Source organism: Thunnus albacares, chromosome 22, assembly GCF_914725855.1.
Source record: "Thunnus albacares chromosome 22, fThuAlb1.1, whole genome shotgun sequence".
Taxonomy (NCBI): domain Eukaryota; kingdom Metazoa; phylum Chordata; class Actinopteri; order Scombriformes; family Scombridae; genus Thunnus; species Thunnus albacares.
The window spans coordinates 20,067,560-20,086,665 of NC_058127.1; the positions used below are offsets into that span (position 1 = coordinate 20,067,560).

The 19,106-nt window shown below is 41.3% G+C and overlaps 1 protein-coding gene across 1 annotated transcript in view; it reads right to left on the minus strand.

Annotated features, from left to right (window-relative positions):
• LOC122973245 overlaps positions 1-19,106 on the minus strand; it is an 82,242-nt gene that overhangs the window by 37,115 nt on the left and 26,021 nt on the right. The window contains exon 3 of the mRNA XM_044340642.1: positions 17,205-17,332. The gene's annotated coding sequence lies outside the window, so the exon portion shown is untranslated. The remainder of the gene's footprint in view (positions 1-17,204; positions 17,333-19,106) is intronic.

Genomic DNA, 19,106 nt, shown 5'->3' on the forward strand with positions numbered 1-19,106 from the left:
ACTTAGCAGTAGGTAGCTGGCAGGTTGTATATAGTGTCAGGCACACAAATATACATATACACACCACCTAAGGTCAAGTACACAGGGCCAGACGGTTACTCACTTGGCAGCATAACACCAGCCCTTTGGCAGCTTATCTTCAAATGAAGACCAAGTTTTGTTCTTGGTGTCCACACAATGCTGGTAACATAGTGTCCTGAAAGAGTTCAGTGCATTAAAAATTCAGACAATGTTGGTGCCTGCCAAGTGAGGCTGAGATTTGGCTCTTTAGTAACATATAGGGCCCTATTTTAAATGCGCAAGTGCAGCAACAAGTGCAAAGTGCTAGGTCTTGGGCGCACGGACTGTGTGGGCATCTCCATGCACACCTGCTATTTTGGTTCATGTGTGCAACAGTGCAAATTGCAACAGGGCTGGGTGAAGGCGACTATAGATCAGCAGGTGTGCTGATTATTAAATACTCTCTCAGCCAGTCGCATCACAGGTCTCATTGCTCTGAAACAGCCAATCACAGTCGAGCATGATGACAGCTCAGCAAACAAATGTCTGGACACTTCAGAGCACCACGACATGAAGACACATCACCACAAATCTGCAAGATAGGTGGTGTTCTTTCATTAGTTAGTTAGTTACTATAAAAACCATAAGGTATGTCTCCAAATGTTCACCTAGTTTAGTAATTAATGTTACACAACAGCGTTTTCACAGCAATGTATTTCAAGAATAAAACATGAAAAAAGAGAAAAGACCAAAAAAAAGTTGGAAAAGAGGTTATGATGAGACCTGGTAAGCTGAAGTCTCCCATATAAAAAGGCAAAATATCGAGTTATAACCGACCAGTCTGATGTGGGTGAGGTGTGTGTGGTTATTCTGTAACAAAGAGAACGACTGTGCATAACTGCACTGGATTTATCAACATATCAGTCCTGCTGCTTTCTATGCTGCAGGGATTTAATGAACTGAAGAAGAAGCTTTTCATACTGTATAAAGCAGCTGTGGACAACAGATACTGTAAGAATCACCCACATTTGACTGCCCACATGCTGACTGATTTACTGACTTTCCTGCTTTAACCACATTAAATGTTATTTTCTGTGCCGATTTTGGTTGGAGAGTGTTTAATTGAAATAACCTATTTATATTTCAAGCATTAATCCATTATTGCAGCACCTTTGAGAGGAGATGAGATGGATTATTCCCCATCTCATGTCATGGTTTTCATGCTGTGTGTGTATCAATGTTAGCACTTGTTCAACATAGGAGGACTCGATGGTCTGCAGTTCTTAGCAGCCATGCAACTCAGTTCTTATGCTAAGCATGAAAAATAATTGAGCAGATGGATAAATACTACAGGTGGTAATGGCAAACTGTAGTACTGGAAGCACTGCAACCAATTGTTAGAAAGGAACTCCTTTTTCATGATTAAGCTGCGTATGATAGTGGCTGTCACCTGTGGCACACTGGAGGTCCTTTGTAGGCTCTTGTTTGAGCCTTGTGACTCTGTAGATCTCAACTTCATGTTATGTGTTGTACAACACAGTACAGTCTTTCTTTGCAATTACCTGTGTTTTTATTGTTTTCATGTAAATCACTTTCTAACTTCAATAAGAAAAATGCAATAAAAAATTATTATCATAATTATATTGTTATTATACAGCATAAATACTACATGTGAGGTATGTTACTGAAGAGAAAATAAGGAAATTAAGTACTGCCTGCAGTACTGCCACAATGTGAATAACATTGTGAGAGTCATGCAAATAGAACACTTTATGTAGAGACAGAGGTGGAAACCTGGGACGTTTAACAAGAATTTTAACATGCCTTTGTTGTACAGCCAAAGTATGCAGACTTGTACTAACCCACTGATGGAATCAAAGACACAGACACACACACACACAACACATGGAAACAAAAAAACATGAAAATGAAGGGAAAACTGTCTTCTCACATACTTTGGTTAACTTAACCAAATAAACAAGTTCTAACTTTCCTTCAAGTTTTCAATTTAACAAAGCAGACAGAGACATGAGAGTGACAATAATAGCACAAAAGCCAGATTAAAAACATTTGATCTTCATGGTATTTCCACTTCACAGACATAACAAGGGAAAGCTATTCAGCATGATGCAAATGATAAAGTAATGGGGTAGAGAGGAACAGAGTCTCAGCATTTTCAGTTATAAAAAGATGTCTAGCACAAGTGAAATGTCACCACAGTAGATTCCAGTGAAATATGCAGATATGTGTCACATTTGTCCCACAATACAACTGTTGAAAATAAACAATGTTCTTCAGATCTTTACTTCTGATACGTGAACCCCGGATGCACTCAGGGAGAACTGGGGATCAAAATATATTGTAAGTTTGGTTCATTAGTTTATCAGGGACTACGTGGAGCATTTAAATGCACCAGATTATAGCTACAAAGCTACAATTTCACTCGCAGTACCAGAGGAGACATGAGGTGACAAATCAAGACTAAACATCATCAACAGAGAATAATGTTATTATCCTGACCATTTAATATGTAGAGCATAACTATCGCATAATGTCAAGAGTGCAAGACTAATGGCGGTGATGCTAATATTAATAAAGCATCGTAGTCTAATATTACTTCTACACAAAACATGAGAGCAGCTGCTTAACTACATAGCCAGAAAGCTGAGATCACTTTCAAAAAGGGACTGCAAACTTATCAATGTCATGTGTGGTCCACAAAGAATGGATTCGTGTTTTAAACAATGAATGCTCGTTCACATGGAGAAATTGTTATTGTATTGAGAAATTAGTGTGTTTAAGCTAGTCGGTTTGTAAGGTGAGCTAAGTTTGATTTAATACTCCCTTCATCATTTAATCATGTAAAACACACAAACGGGGTGGTGATTTGTTCGCTGTCAGTTTGTTCCATTTCTAATATGAGCCAGACTGTCAGCTGAATGGATCAAGCCGCTTGGATGTTCCGGCTCCTTTTCCACTTTAAGCTATTAATCCTGGCCTGTCTTTGGGCTTTTGCCTCGTGTGATTTACGAGACAGAAACCAAAACAGCCACAGTTTGTTTCCTTTGGAGAAGTTTTAGTTGAAGCCCAGAACAAACAAACTTTTAGCCATTGTGTACTGACAAACTGTTTCCCATTTGGAAAATCTTCTGTAATGCTTGACGAACACGTTTCTACATTAAATATATATAGCACCTTGTTGTCATCAGTGATAAGAGTTCATCAGTTCATATGTCATTTAGTTTGTCATCTAAAGGATAACGAGAAGACGCACTGTGTGTGACAGAAGAAGTGAGACGTTCACACCTCAACACAATGTGCTAGCCACAGTATGACCATCTCACATCATTGTCCCACCAAAACACAATCTCTAAATTGAGCTAAAACATTGATTTTCATTGACCTTCCATTGATCTTACACATGACCTTTTCTCCTGTAACTCATAAGTCCATGTTGACAAGAATATTTTACAATATGTGCACTATACTCTGACCAACGTCCTCCCAAATGTAACATATGAGACAACATTTCCATATTATAGTGCCACCCAAAACTGGACCATGCTCTACAATTTTGTCCATGATCACTTCACACCTATTTGTTAGTTGTCTCACACCAGCACTTCCTGATTGTTTCATTGCAAACCAAGGAGTATAACAAGTCACAGTAACTTCAAATGTGAATGACACCAACCAACAACAGGGAGAGTCGGAAAGACAGGCACAGGGGAGGAAATGCAAACACACGTTTGAGACTTTTGGCAAATAAAGGTAGGAGGGAAAGATAAACAAGTGGAGCTGAACGGAGGAGCAGTCAAGCGCTCAAGCAGGCACATGCAATAACACACACTAACACACACACACATAAGTACACACTCATGCACGTACTTATGCACCTGCACGCATGCTCACATAAGGATAGATGCAACAACAAAGCAGATGGCACACTAAGGAGACCAAAGTACTCTACAAATCTTAATGGAATAAGAATTGAATAAAGAGGGGAAAAAAGAAGGTCTTGAAGAAAAAAGGGAGCCAAATGAAAGGCGTGCCCATGAATGCGTGCGTACACATACACGCAGAAGTGCCAGCAGGTGATAGCATGATTGATTTATAGATAGATTGGTGGTTGTGTCTCAGCTGTTAGAGCCATCTCATCTCAGTGCATGGACTGCAATGCACAAACACAGCTGGGAGCAGGCGAAGGGGAACAGGTGATCAGAGTGAGAACAGTGCAGAGATAAATATCGCGTTACTGTGATAAGAGGTGGAAGCCATGAAAGGCAATGAATTTGAAGGAAGAGAAACCGGCAGAGCAATTAGAGGTGGGGAAATGGGACAGGGGGAAGGAGGGAGGAAATAAGGGGTGTTAAGGGGATGAATACGATGAATGGATGCAGTGAAAATGGATGGCTGTGTGTGTGTGTGTGTGTGTGTGCACAAAAGCCACAGAGTGTGTTTTCATTCACTCTAGTGCAGTAGTTATTATCTGACTTTTAGTGCTCTCGTTATGTGTTTGCGCATGTAAACATCATAATACCAAAAGGCTGCCAGAAGGCCCTCGGTGTACCGGGCACGGCATACATGACTGCGCTACATGGATTAATTCATGAAAATATTGCCCCATGCGTAATAAAGATAGCACATGCAGTATCTGTCTGCTCCCTCCAGCAGTAGAGCTAGCAGTGACACAGACCACAGCGCATAGGAAATTAGTCATTCCAAATTAGGGAAAACATAAGACTGTAAAAAAAAAAAAAAAAAAAAAAAACTGCAGTAGCTCTCTCTCACATTCACATACACACTGGTCGTCTTGCTTTCTGCCAGACAGTCAGAAAGCCTGATGAGTGTGGCAGCAGGTGTGCAGGGGTCAGATGGGATCTGTGAACCCCTTTTTTTCAGGAGGTGAATCGAGGTCACTGACTGAGTTGGTGTCACTGAAGCTAGCACACTAATTAGTATCTGTTGCATTGTGTGTAGTGTGCCTTATTGACTACAATCTGAAGACATTCATTATGTTCGCATTAACATGTTACAAGAGTTGGACACAATATAATTATTTAAGCACATTTTATCATATTGGCTGATATTTTTTTCTTCAAAATATACATAAAACATTTTAAATAAGGATTCTTTGAGTTTGTGATGGTGACACTGCTTATAAATGACCTCAAACACAATACGAACTCTTGGTATTTATTTTCTCCATGTTTTGGACCGGCTAATTGATTGGTCTATCTCCAATTTAAATTCATACTTGTACAAAATAATGAAACTCACCATAATATTACCACAAAATACAGCCTCAAAAACTAGCGGAGTTGATTCACCTCACCTGCATGTGGTGTAGAACTCGAGTACTTAAACATTTTCATCAAACAAACATTCACATCGATGAGAATGACATTCAGCATTAATGTACATCCCTAATGGATTGCATAATATTATAAAAATGTATCTGCTATGTTACATTGTCAGCCTATTTTCAGTTACTTTTTAACAACTAGTCAAAGTACTGCAGTATATTTAACCAGCATTCATTGTATTATCAGCTCACACTATTATTAAGTATAATTGTGTAATTAGAGGAAAATGTAGGCATGGCTACACATGGGAAGAAATGGCTGACACTGTTACCACTGCACAGAGAACTAACACAGTGACAAATTATACTGTTTGTAGCTGTGCTGTGATGTAGTATAAATGTTGAACTACTGTGTAGAAGATACAGAACTTGGGTGCAAGTTTGGCTCACGTTCATATTCATAGCCGGACAAAACCCGACTGTACAACATATGTTTACACATACATTGTCTATGTGTGTGGTCATAGATCATGGTGAGTGTGGACAGTAGTCAACAGCAGCAAAATGGGAACAAACACAGTGAGAACACATACATCAGAAAACACCACCAACAGCAGCCAGGTACAAAATGCAGGCTACAAACACCAATCTGATGGCAGCTCAAAGACTCTACTACAAACTGAAACAGGAGGGAACAGAGAGATTAGAGCCGCTGTCCCAAAGGTGAACTACACAGGATGAATGCTTGATGAAAAAAAAAAAAAAAAAAAAGACAAAAAACAAACAAAAAAGAAACCGCACATGAAACAAGAGCACATAAACAAACACTGCTTTCCTCAGTTGGTTTGGTGTGCATTTATGAGGGTGTCTGCATCTGTACATGGTGGGATGAGTGTGTGAGTGAAGCGTTGGCCATAGTAAAATATGTGTTTGTGAGTGGTGTCCCAGCAGGACAGCGATGTGTGCCAGCGCTGTGCTGGTTGAGGAGCCCGGGCAAAGGCCTTCAGGGGGAAAATCTGGCTGGGAGGGATGTTTGATTTAAATGAAAGAAGAGAGAAGAGAAGGAGAGAGAGCAATGTTCAGGTACGTAAAGAAGAATGTTTGGGGGACAGAGAATGTGAGAGGAGGAGAAAAGAAGGGGAGAATAAGTGCAAGACCGATAGGAAATGCAGAAGAGGAAGAGAGATGTGAGGGATTTGGCGTTTCTCTGTGGGTTCTGGTATCTCCGGTGAGCAGCACTGGGCCTCGGCAGACCACAGACACAGCGAGAGGGGTGGATGGGAAAGAAAACATAGGAGGTAGTGGATGAAAAATTTTTTTGAGCTGGCTAGCTGGCTGTCAGACACCTACCTCTGACTCACCAACCTCCTGCTAACTCTCCCCGTCTCTGTCCAGTAGGGAGGAATGAGTTTGGGCAGGAAGAGAGGCTGTTAAGAAAGAGAGGACTCAGGAGAAAGCAACGGGGTTTCCAGGTAATGATGTGTGAGGGCTAAACAGAGACACGGTTTTAGAAAGAAAGAGAGCGGCAGGGGGCAGATAGCTCTGATGGGCAACAGGACACAGCTGTATGAGAGATGCCTCCCCTCCATACTCTCCACTTGATTGTCTGATGGTGACTGTGTACGTGTGTGCGTGTGTGTGCGTCTAAAGTACTGCAGATACTTCACTTCCAATTTCAGTCGACATGCCACTTCTATCTCAATCTATCTCTCAGTCTGCCTCTTTCCACCTTTCCCTAAATCTCTCAATCTTTTCAGAAGAGCTCTGGGGTCTTCTCTCTCCCTCTCTCAAATGTCATTGTATGTTCCCGACAGCATTACTGGTTCACAAGCCAGTGTGGACACATCTCTGTTTGAACTTTCAGACACACTGGAGCTCTGACCTCTTTCCTTTCTGCAACACTGTTTTTTATATAGTGTTCCTCGAGAGACAGAAGGAGCAGTGTGTCCCCTCCCTATCCCAGCACTGCAGTGTGTATCCTCTGCTCAAGCGTTGGGGGGTGGCAAACAATATTTAGATACATATAGAGCAGTGTCAGCAATTTTTTGTTTTTATCTGGAAATTAGTTTTCCGCTGGAACAGGGGAGCACTAGACAAAACCCAAGTGAGAACTAACTTGGTGCTATGTTTTCCAGCAGTGATTGATATGGCAATAATCTCAAAATATACAGGATATATTTAAATCAATACATCAGCAGTATTATTTGATTGATTTAGTCGCTTGGGGGTAGTGCAACAAGCTGTAAACACAACATTGCCATATTATTACCTCATTGAAGTTGTTATGGTGAACTTGTTAGCACCTAATTAAACATCCAGCAGGTAGGAGCAACATTAGCATTCATTTGGAGACATATTTTTGGACATCGGAACCAAACAAAATCCAGTATTCGCTCTCCTTTTAGCTCAGTTTTGGTTTCCACCAACTCCTGAGGCTCTTTAGCTGCTAAATGTTCCACTCTGTTCATCATTATAATTGCAAACTTTGTCTGTCTGCCATTTGGCGCTTGACAAGTAGCATACAGCTGGTTTATTAGGGGTTTTTTTTGTGTGAAAACAGCTGCCTGTTGTTTCTGAGAATGACACTGATTAGAGTGAACTAAAACAGTAAAGTTGTGTGTTGTAAAACTATGACTACAACAATGATTTGGGTAATAATTCCCTGTGGGTTTGTCACATTACAGAGTTATTTAATCCATAGTATTAAAATATTATCCATTAGTGCAGCTTTAACATGAAAATAGATCTAATTTTGATTGCAGCACATCCGCGTAGGTGAGCAGGTATTATTGCTGTGTGTTTTGCTTGTAACTGAGATCATAATTCCTTACAGTTTTTTTTTCCCTATCTGGACCAGTTTATTTAATTTCTTACAAGTGGGCTCTCAGCTGGCCTGTAAAAGCTACAACTGTACCACAGGCATTTCCACACATGCACAATTCAGCACAGGCCTATTGAAAACCCTATCATATCTAAGCCTCTACAGCAAATGTGGAAGCATCAACAAGCAGGCGTAAAATTGAACGGAATTTCTTTTTTTTTTTTTATGTGTGGCAATGTGTGTATTGTATGGTTAAGTTGTAACACACAGTGTAACAACCATATTGGAGCTACAATATTGTGTTCTGGATCAAATCAATCCATTTTCACAGCAGCAGAGAACACAGTCGCACACTTTTTTTTTTTTTTTTTTTCCCTAATTCAGATTTTGAATGTAGGATAATGGTGATGAAAACAGAAGCCCTGCACGTCTAGTGCCAAAAACAAACTGATACCCACCCAGTGTGCATAGCGAAACAAAGAAAATTAGTTTCTGTAGACGGCAATTTTAGATGTGCTAATTACACACAGTGAACGGCTGTGGCTAATGTGTGCAGTAAAAGCTGGATTGATGTGAGTGGGCATAAGGTGTCTGCCACAGATGATTTCCTCATGTAAATTTTAGTCTAGTTTTAACAGCTTTCTACAACAACTTTGAAATTGATTCTCAGTTTTTGAAAGGCTTGCATTGCTTGCGTTGAGCTGGGTTTGTAAATGTGAACAGGGTACTGCCACTGTAGTATAAGAGCGCTGTATGTTTTTAAGTGTCTGTACCTGCGCAGGCTGATCTCATGAGGGAAGAAAGCACTCAGTTGTTGCTGCTGAGGTTGTTTTTTTTTTTCCCGTGCAGCTCTACTGTGCTCATTGTCCTTGAGCTCAGAGGATACCAACCTGGGACCAAGGCAAGGATGACATGAAAAAATAAAAACATTACACTGTGAAGAAGTGTCACTGGAAGAGAATAATGTATAGTGATAAAATACTAACAGTCTAGAAACAGATAATGAGGAAACTGTAACTGTGGATATAGTAATACTAATGCTCGTTACTGGAAGATCATATCCCAAATGTTGCTCTTGTTTGTCAGCTATCAAAATTTGAAAGACAAAAAATAAAATGTAATCATAGTGCCAAAGTAGCTTTTCACTGAACAGCTGTTCCATTTTATCAGAAGGTAGCAGGGGTTGTGTACTTTGTGTGTCAAAAAAAAAAAAAAAAAAACGGCAGGGGCAGGTTGACAATGTGCCAAATGAGAGCAGTATAAACTGAGAGGGGAGAAAAAGTTGAAGGTGAGACATTTACACAAATGCTTGTTGTGGTCTGATCGTATCACTGATGACTAGCTTGTTTGTTAGCTACCACAGTTTGAATGACAAAAAATATAATGTGCTATAATTTAACAGCAGCTATCTGAGGAACATCTGCTCCGCTTTGTCTGCAACTTGCACTGAGTGGGGATCATTAGCGACAAAAACATGAGTGCGTGGTAAGAAAAAAAAAAAAGTTTCAATAGAACAGAGGGCAGCACGCGTTAGAAAGACATTAAAGGCTTAGTTAGATTTATAATAACGTCTTTTTTTTTCGCTTGGTAGTCTTTCAGGAACTTTACTTTACTTTTCTGTTCCTGTAACATGTTTATGTGTTTTTATAAATGTATCCGTGACTGCTGAAGTACACACTGCAATCAAGGACATCATAATACACCCGTAGTATAGATATGATGTGATGGCAATACGACCAGGAGCAGGTTCAATATTAATCATGCAAAATGTGAATTTCAGAAATATTTTGGTGATCCGTGTATTGTCTAATAGGTCTACTCTGCTTCCTAGAAATGAGGGAAGAAAAAAAGAGTTATCTTGATTTTGCAGTTATCTTTCCTTCTCACGAGGTGTTTTAGCATGTTTTTCATGCTCCCAGAGGCAAAAAGAGTGCAGAGAAAAAAATGACTGGTCTGAGGATTTAGTGCCTCTAAAACTGTGCCTTTGTGTGTGTGTGTGTGTGTTGTGTATACGCAGGTGTATGTCTGTGTGGGTGCACGTGTGCACACATGTACATGTGGGTGGGACAGGTTTCGGGAATAGAAGGTATCTATGCAGAGACAGAGGCAGGAGAGAGGAAGAGAGAGACAGATAATGAGAACCAGGGGGAGGTGATGCTGGCATGGGGAGAGGAAGACCAGAAATAGACATGCAAAGAGCAAGGTGTTGAGTCAGAAAATGAAAGAAGAGATGGCAGGCATGGGAGGAGGAGGGGGTAGAGACAGAGAGAAGTAGGGAGAAAGTGAGAGGAGTTGTGAAAACGTATAAGAGAGATGGAGGGACAGAAAGAGAGGGAGGAAGGGAAAGTGTGAAATGAAATTCAAAAAGAAAGGAGATGTCAAGTGGGAAATAAAGCAGGAGAGAGAGAGAGAGAGAGAGAGAGAGAAAATATAGGAAGAACTGTTTGAAAATGAAAGCATGGAAGATGTACTAAGAGCAAGATGTAGGGAGTAACAAAGACAGAGAGAGGAGAAAGAGACACAAGTGTACATGTGAGGTTGAGTCACACTGGGAACCGAGAACAAGCTGAAAGCATACAGAATTACAGCAGGAACCACTGGGAGCAACACACACACACACACACACCACAAAATCCTTTTGCATATGTGATGTAGTGATGCACTTCTCAAGTGTAGAATGAGAAAGCAAGGGCAAAGAGTACTTATAAAAGGCTCAAAGATAAAAGGAAGGAAAAAGAGAAGACGGAGATGGAGGTGGAAGGTTAAGCAGGCGAACCACAACATGCTTACAGAGACAAGCACTTAGCTACGCATACTATATGTATACAAAAACACACACTTTAAAAAAGAAGGTTAATCTTTCCTTTCTTATCTCTTTCAATTTTTTCCTCATATTCCCTATTCATAACATCTGGAATTGCTGCAAGAGTGACAGAGAGAGAGAGAGTGAGAATGAGGAGGAGACAGTGATGATGGCTGCGGAGGCCTGAGGAGAGTAATACTGTAGTGTGTGTGTGTGTGTGTGTGTTTATGCCTTAGAGAGATATAAGCCAACATTAACAGCCAGCTGGGGCAACATTTAATGGCATAGTTCACCATCAAAAACATATTGTCACTATAAAGTACCGGTAAGCAGCGGCAATTAGTGCTGCCTTGCCTGTCTGTTGCAGGATGTCTCTGTTCTGTCCACAGAAGTTTAACTAGCAGTTAACGCCGTACCATGTGTGTGACTGTGAGAGAGTGAGCTTAAAAGAAAGAAAGAGAGAAATTTGCAAATTAAAGGCCTGCTGGGTGTGTCTCAGTTCATTTGTGTGTGTGTGTGTGTTTAAGTCTATAGACTGATACGAGCCTGGAGCATAAACACTGTATGCATATTTAGAGTCTAAATGTGTCTATTTGTGTATGCACATGACCACCGGTTAAGTGTGTGAGCCCGCATGTACAATATCTCTGGGGTCCTTTTAAAAGACTGGGAGGCGGTAGCGACACCTAGTCGAGTGTATCTGCGTGTGACTTGATTGTCTCAGGGCCCAAAGAGACGCAGCATCCACATTAAGCTGGATCAACATATGTGACGATCATACGAGTGAATGGAAATGTAGGATATGGGAAGACGAGGGAGGGAAACCAAAAGAAAGCATGGGAGAGGAGTGGAAATGGACAAAATTGAATTTGAACTTTCAAACGAGTTAATGAGATGAACTCCTTTACTGTCACAGCGATTCAAGACTAAAAATAATCTCTCCCCGAAAATATTTCCAAACACTAAACAAAAACCTAGCGACAGCATACAAGCAAACATTCTTCTCAAATAGGAAGTGAGTCACTGCTATTCTAGGTACAGAACAAGATCAAAAGTTGCATTTAAATATAGGCTTTAACCAGTCCATTGACTTTTTTTTTATTTTTATCAGGGTTAATTTGCAGGAGAGCTTCCAAAGCCAATCCTCTGACTGTTAACACTGGACATGTTTATCAAGAAAGTTGGGTGTGCGTTCATGTGTTGTACACCAGTGTGTGCCACCTCCTCCTCATCTGCCTCTCACACTTTCTGAGACTCCATGTCAACAAGATAACTCACATTGGTGCTTCAATCCTCTTCACTTAGCCCACCGAATCTGTTTAAAACACACACACACACACACACACACATAGACTCCCTTGAAGCGGAAAGGGTGATAGAAAGCAAAGGAGCTCTTAAAACTGATTAGGGTGTGGGGGGGGGAAGAGGCCCACTGCAGATGATGAGATACATTCAATTAAACAGGATAGGGTTCTACCGAGCCCAAGGGAGCCATGCCAAACCAGTAGGAAGAGAAAACCACCGGAGAAGGAAGATTTGTAATATCTGCGGTACATGTGTGTGGATGCCTTTGTATGTGTGTGAGATGAGCAGAATTGACAGATACATCTGGATGTTTGGCAGTCTGTGTATGATGTGTGTAAGCTTGTGTGTATGTCTGTGTGTGTGTGTGTGTGTGTGTGTGTGGGATGAGCTACAGCCCCCCTAGAGACAGCGGATGCGATCATATGTTGACGACGCGTCCTGATAGGTGTGATAAATGCTCCAACACGTCTGTGTCAAAGCGAAGGGTGATAATGTGTAATTTCTTGGAAGGGCCCCTCAGGGACAGATGTTGTGATATTCATAGTAAATGAGAAATGGATGGACAGTGTAAGAGGGAAAGAAAGAGACAGAGGATCACGGGGGAATTGGAAATACGGGCAGATAAAAACAAATAGAGACTATTAGTCAAACAGACAGACACTTACTCTAAGTTAATGACAGAAAGTTGTAATCTATGTACAGCCAATCTGCTTGCCAGAGTAGATGCATATCAATACTGAATGTTTATGGATATGGTTTTAACATACATATGTTCAATATTGTGCTCCATTAACTCTGTGACACCATTTTGTCCTTGCACCATGCTCATATATGTTTGAAAACCTGGAAATTGACAATATATTCACACACTAAATGTCTTATATGTTTATGTTGCTTTATGGAGAAAATAAAGTGAGCCTGATTCAATCTGAGTTTGTAATTTTCAGGAAGAGGTGAACTATGATCCTTTTTATAAAATGAGTAGTTTGGGAAGAATTTTTTAAAAAGATGTAAAATCGTATCTACATTTGGCTCGGAGCGAAAATTCAGACAGGCACATACAGTTGAAAGCAACTGGGGAAAAAAGGGGAGTGATACAAGCTTGAAATTTAAAAACCAACTTGAGGCAAAGTTGGCCTTTAAACTTCAAGTGTACTGATTGAGAACACTTTAGTATGCTGCATGCTACACCACTGTAAATAGTAAATGGCAAATGGACTGTACTTGTATAGCGCCTTTCTAGTCTTCCGATCACTCAAAGCGCTTTTTACACCATGTGTCACATTCACCCATTCATACACATTCATCCGCTGAATGGGCACAGGGGCTATCATGCAATGTCCCAACCTGCCCATCAGAGGGAATCTAATCATTCACACACATTCACACACTGATGGCACAGCCATCAGGAGCAATTTGGAGTTCAGTATCTCTCCCACCGACACTTCGACATGCGTGCTGGAGGAGCCGGGAATCGAACCGCCGATCTTCCAATTAGTGGCCGCTCTACCTCCTGAGCCACAGCTACCCCTCAGTTAAATTCATTGCCTACATTTTCTGCATGACCCTAAAATGGAAACTAGTTAAAAAACAATAAGTTGCCCCCTTTCAATTAAAGCTGGTTAATAATCATTAATATTTTATATGAATATTAAATCAAATGACTTCTCAAAATGGTTTAGGTCATTGTTTTGCCAGTCCATATGCTTCAGTCCCAACAGCTTCCAACAAAACCTCATAACAATGTGTAGCTGATGCCAGTACAGCAGCTGACGTAAGTATCTACCTGCCCAGCCGAGCGCCAAAGCTACCACGTTTTTCTCAGGAGATGACAAACAAAAACAGATCTAAAAGTCTATAAAAATGTAATTTATATTTAATAGTCCTTTAAGAAAGACCTTCAAGTAAGTTTAATAATGATTAATGTTGCTCTGTGTATGCTGGATTTATAAGAAGGCAATTGTTTGCTAACATAAGTCACGTTATCTGTATTTAATCACGGTACTAATTGGACCAGATGGCACCGTCCTATGGTGACATGGTGTTGCTTGCTCTGTGTTTCTGTGTGGTTGCCAAAAACTTGAGTTGAATGTCTCCAAAACAAAAGAAGTAGTGGTGGACTTCCATAAGAGTCATAGTGGCCATTTACCTCTGGTCATACATGGTCAGGAGATTCAACAGGTGGAGCATTGCAAGTTCTTGGGCATAACAATATCCACTTTAAAGACAGCTGTTTTTCATAACACGGGAAGGTTATGATGTAGTTTTATCGTACTGAGATCGAGAGCATCCTCACCTTCGGAATAACTGTGTGGTATGGAAACACCTCGGCACAAGACGTGAAACGTCTGGACAAAATAGTACACATGACATCAAAAATCATAGGCCTAGAGCTTCCATCCCTTCCTGAGATCTACACCATTAGACTAAAGAAAAAGGGACAAAATATTCCTCAAGACTCCTGTCGCTCTGCTCACTATCTTTTTAACTTCCTCCCTTCTTTTAAAAGCCTGAGAAGTATCAGAACCAGAACAGCCAGATCCTGCAACAGCACCTATCCCGAGGCTGTTTGTGCCCTAACTCTTAAATCATTAATGTGCTGCCTGCTTATTCCTGTCTGTGACATGCTGTAAAGGGTATGTATACCATGGTATACACCATAGCTGGTTGTTGTACTGATAGCTTGCCCGAGGGAGTGTTGTTTTAATTATTTATTATTGTTACTATTACTTAAATTACTTTTTATGTCCTAAGGCGTTCATTATATGTGAGTGGGGTTCCTGTTGTTCTTGTTCTGTGTGAGCTCAACAGACCAAATTCCTATCAACTATGTTGAAATGGCAATAATGTATTCAAACTTGAAACTTGTAATTTGAGCTTTTTTCAACCCTCTAGTGGTCCAAAATGCCTGAGCTTTAATGGAAGACCCTCTATTTTTCTTTTTGTTTGACATTCTATTCAGGAAGATGATTCATTTGGTATTTCAAAAACTTGCATAAAAGTCACTTGACAACTGACTGAAAGCACAGAGGCAGCGAGAGAGGGAGAATGACGAATGATGAAAGAAGCGGCACACACAGCAGGTAAATAGACCAGGTTTTCTTTCGTATTTTCCAACAGTATCCCAGGTGGAAAGTTTATTCTCTAGCACTGGGAGCCAGTCTGTTTAAAATCTATTACAGGGCTTGTGTCCTGCGGAGACCCACCAGCAATAGGCCCACAATCTATTTCTGGTTCCACCCTGAGTGGAAAAAAGAGGTCAGCTCCCAGTGAAGCCGACAAGATAGGCCGCACATTGTCTTCTCCAAGAAATTGTTGTTTTCCCCTAAGGCGGAAATTTTGGCTTTTAAATGTGAATGATTTGCTGATGAGTGAATTATTTGGCCACCGCAATAGATATTATAATGTCTTGTTGCTCATCTGTGTAGTTTTAACATCCCCTGATGTACTTTACTATGACATGGCAAAATGGAGACAACTGCAGTATAAGAGGGTAGCTGCACACACACAGCTCCACTAAAGGACTTTATTATTAAAGACATTTCAAAACATTCCTTTTCCTCCTCCTGGGTTACCTTGGGAGACACTCTCAAACCTTCAGAAAGAAAGGCCAAGTGTATTTAAAACACAGAAAACATAATTCACTGAGTCGAAATCTTATTTATGTGGTGACCTTTATCATGCTGTATCTAGTAAAGGCCAACAAAGTCAGATGAATACATCAGCTAGATATACTGGTAATAGATTAGCTGCCTCTTGATCAGTTGTTTTTGTATGCTGGAGTTAAGAAACATGAGCTGACTATGAAACACTTGCACAAACAGTTAGGAACAAAACAAGCAAACCAAAGACAGAGCAGGAGGGAACTGAGGAAAAGAGATAGTACAGATGCTGAATGAGGTATGTAACCGACCATAGAGACAGACAGGCGTCTGACTGACAGTGAGCCAGACACACAGACAGGAGGAGTTGAACCACACAGCGGGAGGGGTTCAGTCACTCCATGAGCCTCCACACAGAGAGAGGAAAGATGTCTCCGGTAGCCTATTCTGATCGAGGTAGAAATGAGTAACCAGTGGAGCCTGTCAGAGCAGATGGCTGAGAATCCATTAGCTAATAGTGGAGGAGCCTCCCAGCCAAACTAATGACGCCCTCATTACTACGCTGCACGCGCTTCCGCCCAGCCAATGGGCTCTGGCTGGGCCTTTGTGTGGCCCAAGATGCACCGACAGAAACGCGCACATGCAAAACACACATGCATATAAATACACTCCAACATGCATAAACACGTAAAAAACCTGCATGCCTTCCTGCATATTTCAAGGAAAGCACACAAACACGCATAAACATCTGTAACGTGATGTGAGCAGGGAGGGGTTGGGGCGAGGGGAGGCTGAATTTGCTGAGAGAGAAAAAGACAAAAATGTTTGGACTGAGAGACTATCCCATCCATCTATCCATTCTTCTGCACACATGACTGCCACCTCAAAATATGCCATCTGCTTTTCACAGCACGGAGAGATGAGGAGATGAAAAACGCAATATCACAGCTGCATAAATAATTTAGCCTGTGTGTGCTCTGCATGTGATAATGCACAGCTATTCATTCTGTCTATCTGTTTATAAACACGCTCGTGCTCAATGACGTGCAGACGCACGAGTTTGCACACGCGACAATCTTCAAGATAAAGACAATGAGACAAGGACAAAAGTTAGACAGCAGATGCGGTGAAAGCGGTTGTGGCTAAATGCTGTCTCACTCTGTTGAGCATTCCAGTTTCAGTATTGGTAAGAGGTGTTTATGTATATTTTAGTGCCACGGTGAATATTAAGAGGCGCTGACAGCTCTCGGGATCATCTCTGGGGCCAGATGAACTATATCGGCAATGTACGGCATCCTGTCAGAACAAAACAAAACACTATTTCTGTGCAGGAATGCTGATCTTGAGTGATGACCTGGATCAGCTTACCTTGCCACAGCCCATAGCGGGTGTTTCCACAGCAGGGGGAACAAGTCCTGGATGATCCCATTAAACAGCGGCAGGTCAGTAGAGGTCAGCTTAGCGATGTTCATGTCATTCATAGCCATTAACAGGTTCTGAGGACAGAGAGAAAAGAGCAAAGTCAAACATAATTTCCCCTCCTGTTGTTTGACCAGGTCTTGGTTCATTTGTAAGACCAGTTTAAAAGCCCCAGTAGCACCTACATTTGCATTTGGCAGTATAGATAGATAGAGCACTAAAAGAGAGATGACAGCGCAGCTTGAGTTCACATTCCAGCTCATGCAGTCATAGCAACAGCCTGCTATTCCCATGCAAGTTTGTCCTAGACCACTCAGCCATCAGGGCAACCCCACAGAGAGAAAGATGACAGCAGCTTGAATGACTAATATTACTCTGAAATGCAAGATAATACGCTTTTAAACAATGGAGACACATTGGGGTAAAAACTGAGAGATGTGACAGCCTATGTCTATTATTAGTGAGCAATTGGCTTACATTGCCCCAAAAAACCTGAAGAAAAGATTTTGTGATCAGGTACAAAATGATGAGGTCTTTTCAAGTTTGCTGTTTCAAGTTTTATCCCCTCTTTGATACATTTTTGATCACAGCCAGATCCCCTGTGGGGCGTTAGACACACATTTTCCTGGTGTCAAGCCTTCATCTACAGTCACTGTCTCATCAACACCCTGTATGTGTGTGTGCACAATTGTTTGTGTCTGTTTGGAGGCAGGCCGCAGAGCTTGGAGGACATGCAGAAGTGGAAAGGGTGATGTAGTCCTGTTGTAGAAAGTCTGTCTGGCAAAAAATGAGAATATGAGGTCAGGTAAGAGGTGAGAAGAGATGCATCCAGAACTCTACTGGCGCCAAGTGCCTGCTGGACCTTTCCTCAGTCTGTGAGACAGAGGTATGCAATCTGAATGAAAGGGTTAGCTTAGACAGTTTGGTGGAGCCAAAATAAAAGCAGGGTAATGGACAACAGCTGGTGTTTGATCTGTGTGTTTCTGCAACATTTTGGAAATGTTTCACATATATTTGGTTAGCTATGGCTCAGAGCTCCACTGGCTAACTTGCACATTATGGACATGGATATTATTATTAGTGTGTCAGCTGACATGAGATGTCAGACCTCTCCAGCACCATGGGATAGATTTTGTAGATGAGGGTGTACAAAATGCTCTGGGGCTGTGCTCCAAGCCATCTGCTCCTTGTGAAACTGGAGGGAAAGCTGTGTCCCCAGCAGTACGTCGAGTGCATTTTCAGTGGCTACTAGGCTCTGCCAACGTTGTGCCTTGTCACCAATTCCTTTTCTGATTTCAATGCACAGCAGAGGAGTGTAGAGTGTCCAGATTGTGACCACAGTGTTACACCTCTGCTCCTTGCTATTGATTTAGTCCTGCTGGCTTTGTCAGGTATGAGTGAATCACTGCCAATAAACAGTGGATTAATTCTACTGGCTGGCTAAAGTTTACATATCTTACAGATTTACTCACAACCAGGCTTTAGATAGACCATGAGATCAGAGTTTTGCATTACCTAGAGTCAGGCAGATGTTGTACTGCATTGTTATAGTGAAGAAGGGGTTGAGTCTCAAGGTGAAGCTCTCAATTTATCAGTCTCTCTCTCTCATCTCCGGCTACACAATTTGAATAAGCCAAAATAGTAATATAATTGATAAAAGCACCTGTAATTTGTTTCCGTTGCAGGATGTCTGAGCATAACCTTCAGGCCAAAGCAAACACTACCTAAGTACTCAAACGCAGACCGTTTGAACTATGGAAGGTCGACTCAATGTGTTTGTGCATTTGACAACAGGTAAGCTGAAATCCTTAACATGAAGTGTGTTGCAACAGGCAGCAACAGGATAAAGCT